This window comes from Nannospalax galili, unplaced genomic scaffold, assembly GCF_000622305.1.
Source record: "Nannospalax galili isolate Female #2095 unplaced genomic scaffold, S.galili_v1.0 scaffold1191, whole genome shotgun sequence".
Taxonomy (NCBI): domain Eukaryota; kingdom Metazoa; phylum Chordata; class Mammalia; order Rodentia; family Spalacidae; genus Nannospalax; species Nannospalax galili.
The window spans coordinates 2524662-2528751 of record NW_008330570.1 but is presented as its reverse complement, the minus strand read 5'-3'; positions in this window follow the sequence as shown (position 1 = coordinate 2528751).

Below are 4090 nucleotides of genomic sequence, written 5' to 3'. Positions count from 1 at the left end.
TGCCATGACATGTGACCTCACCATAAGCTCAAAGTAACAGAACCAATTGAACATGGACCAGACCTTCCAAAGCTTATATAAACCTTTTCTGTTTAAAAATTGATCACCTCAGTATTATAGTTACAGAAAGCAAATTAATACACAAACAAGAATAGACATATACACCAATACATGAATATGTGCATGTACATAATACACATGTGAATTCACATCATGGATGGACTGAGGTATATGATACAGGCAAAGACAATGGGGTTTACACATTATATATGGAGAAAAAAGAAAGAAGAAATTCAAAAACTTCTGAGATTCTGTGACTTTAGAGCATATGAATGACGATGGTAGATACATGAGGAAAAAATGGGGGAAAATGAGAGTTCTGTGTTAAACTTAAGACAGTTGTACACTCGATTGGGGACATCTCATAGGAACCCTAAAGAATATACCTATAGGAATAGAAACATATGTGATATTTTCCCTAAAACCTCCTAAAAATCCAGGAGTAAAAGAGTAGAAAATCTCCAGTTGCTTAAATAATGTCAGCAATTAGCATCTCTAGTGATGAAATCAGTGCAGGATTGTTTTGTTACCAACAGCATCTCAATAGTGATATACTAATAATTCCAGGAAAATTATGATTTCTATGATAGACTTATAGGCCATGTGACTGTTCAAGTTTTTATAGACATTTTACTAAAGAAACTATGTCTATCCTTCACTAGAAAAAGAACCTTGGAGTTGACTTTCCCTGCTTTATCATAGACCAAACACAAACCGAAAAAGGAAGTTTTACACATAGCCAAAGTACAAAAAGCAATCTCTCCAGACTGCCTGTGCCCAGCCAGAAATCCTCCTGAGCCCATCCTAGGTGAATGGTCTCATCAGCAAGTGTGAAGAGCTACACACTCATCTTGATTAATTAAAATTGTTATTTCTACACAAGAAAAAAAGTAGCTTGTTATCTCTGGTATTGTAATCATGCCTACTTTTAGTATTTCTTCCGAATACAGCACCAGGGTTTACAGTACTCTTTGAAGTAGATATGACTTTTGACAGAAAGCACACACACTTTCCTCCCAGTTCTCCTTGGCAGGTTGTCTCTCAACCTATCTTGTCAATGTCTAACGAATGTCTAACGGTTTCTCAGCATTCCTAGAAAAAGACAGCATGGGATATCAAGGTATGAGGGAGGAGTCGAGGCCTACATCCAAACAAAGGTAGAGTATGCCTCCAGAAGAAATTAAGCCTTAGACAGAAGAAAAGGAGTTCTTACACCAAATGAGTGATGAATATTAGGGATCTTTCAGACCAGTATAATTGACTATCATAATAATAAAAATAAAAGGTGACCTAGAGCACTCTTATTATTTGTGTGTTTTCTCTCCAGAGAGTGGGTGTAGCCTTAGAAGAAAGGAACGAGGGGAATTCTTTAGTCTCCACTGTGTTGTTTCAGAACTTGTTCAAATCACTTCTAAAAATCAGAGGGAAATGTTTGCTATATTAAAAGTCACACAATCAATAATTACCTTGTTCAAAGTAACATGTGTCCCAATATTGCTTTCAAAATACTACAAGCAATGACCTGGAAGAGTAAAAACCTTTATTTTAAGAGGGTGGATGTCTTCATCTATAGAAGTGGACTTTTAGATGTCAGAAGACAAAATGACCATCTGATCTCTCGTTCAGATACGAAAATTTCCATTGCCCACATTGCTTATAGAGAGCACAGCACTGAAGCAAGCAAATCTGTCCAGATGCATCATCATGCGGCACGACATTCCCAGACAGGCATTGGAGAAAATGCAAGCTATAAAATTATAGGTTTGGAGCCTTTCAGAATGTTGAGGATATCAGTAAATCCAAATGAATTACTTCTCAGAAAGCAACAAGCCCTTTCCGAGGGGACAGAGATACAGTGACTCTCATCCTTATTGGAAGAACTCAACATGGACAAAAGTAAGGAGAAGCCAGCAGAGCTTCACATGACTAGAACCATGTGTGAGGTAGGGAGACAGGAAGCCCTGCACATCTTTTCCACTGAGCAAGTCAGATCTTCCTGACAGGCGTATGAAAGTAGTGTCCTAGAAGTGAGGAATGAGGTAGAGAAGGAGATTTTACCTCTCTCTCTCTCTCTCTCTCTCTCTCTCTCTCTCTCTCTCTCCATGCCTGCCCAAGTATAGATACGAGGACTTCCTTCAGTGCAAGTCAGTGTGATCTGATACAAATGTTGAGGGGAAAGGAGAGCTGACAGAAATGCACTGTGACACAGTAAGCTGCATCCAGTGCCCAAAACAGCTGTCTGAAGATAAGGACAAAGCAGGCAGGAAAGCCGGAGCAATCCCCTTGAGCTACTGCGATCTTCACATCGCACGTGTGGCAACTCCAAAGCTGGGAATTGGTAGAGTGATGGAAAGAGACTGCCCAACAAAATAGAAAACTTGGGGGAGGACTGGGAAAGTAGAGAAATCCTTACAGTGACCCCCAAAATTGACAGGATGACTACCAAAAAAAAAAGACTATCGCCCATTGTTTAGAAAGTTATAAAAGTTAAAGGGATCGCTAATGTCTCATCTCTTCTCGGATCTAAAGCCTGCTTCAGGGAACACTTCAATCATACTCTTAAAACACATAGAAGTAAACAAGAACTCAATCTACCCAAAGCTGTGACAAAGCTCAGGCCCAGCTCAACTGCATAGTGAAACAACGTGTCTTTCCACACTGATAGCTTGATGGATAAAGGAGTTTGCCCTTTTCTAGGGTGAAAGTTCATTTGCTTCCTTTGTCCTTTTATGTGTATGTTCTTGCACACAGTCAAAACTTAGGAGACACATAAAGAAGCAAGATATGATTGTGGTCAGAGAAAAGAGCAATAGAATCAAACCAGAGAAGGCTCAGAGGTTGGGCCATTATGCGGGGAACTTTAAAACTATGATGAATATGTTTTAACAGCTATAGGAAACTCTGAACAATATATGAAACGAGATTGAGTTTGATCAGGGAAATGGAAGCTACAAAGAGAAGAAAGTGGAAATGCTAGAAATAAGAAATATATTCTCAGAAATGAATAACTCATTTGCTAGACTTACAAACTACATATAATTTTTTAAAAAGGAGATTAGAGAACTTGGAAACAAAAGAGAGAAATTATCCAAACTAAAATATGCAGAGATATGATTTAAGGGTTTTAGAACAGAACATATCAGAGCTCTAGACAGCACTGAGAGATATAACATATATGAAATTAGAGTCCCTAGGGAAGAAAAAAGAAGACCAGAATGAAACAAATATTGAAAAAGATAGCAGTCAAGAGCTTTACATAATGGGTAAGAGACATCAGCTGGAAGTTCCTAACAGCCCAGCAAATCACTTCACGATGAAAAACAGAGAGTAACATCCTAACACCCAGCCAAATTGCCGAAAATCATAGTCAACAGGAGCCAAAGAAGAGACTTGTTACATACAGGAAACCCATTGCTCACATACATAGAAACAATATAGGCCATAAAATGATGTGATGACATATTTTTAAATTATTAAAAACTTGAATACTGTCAGCCTAGAATTCCACATCCAGAAGAAAATCATTTAAAAGTGAAGACAAAAAACAGACTTTTCTAGATAGAAATCTGAGAGAAATTTTTGTCGTTTGTAAGTCCCATGCAAGTTCAAACCAGACAAAATCCCAACATAGATGTGGGGAAGTGGATAAGAAACCTCAGCCCTACTAATGAACTATTGGCAATCGATGGCTACCAGGAGAGGGAAAGTCAGCTTCTTTCTAGGATGTGACTCTTAGTAGGATAACCAGGCTCCAGTGGATGTATCCACACTGAAGGACAATTGGGAACACAAATTAGACTCAATAGACCATAACAATATCTCAGAGGACAGGAAATCAGGCAGAGAGTAGTAAGAGAGGGTGCGGATATGGAAGAGAGTCTGAATATGACCAAATACATTATATGAAATTCTCAAATAGTCAATAAAAATCTTTAAAAAGCAAGCTGTCTGTTAATAAACTGTGGAAATTCTTGTGTATAATTACTGTCTATTGTCATTTTCCTTTGAGATTGGGGGAGGCAAACTATCA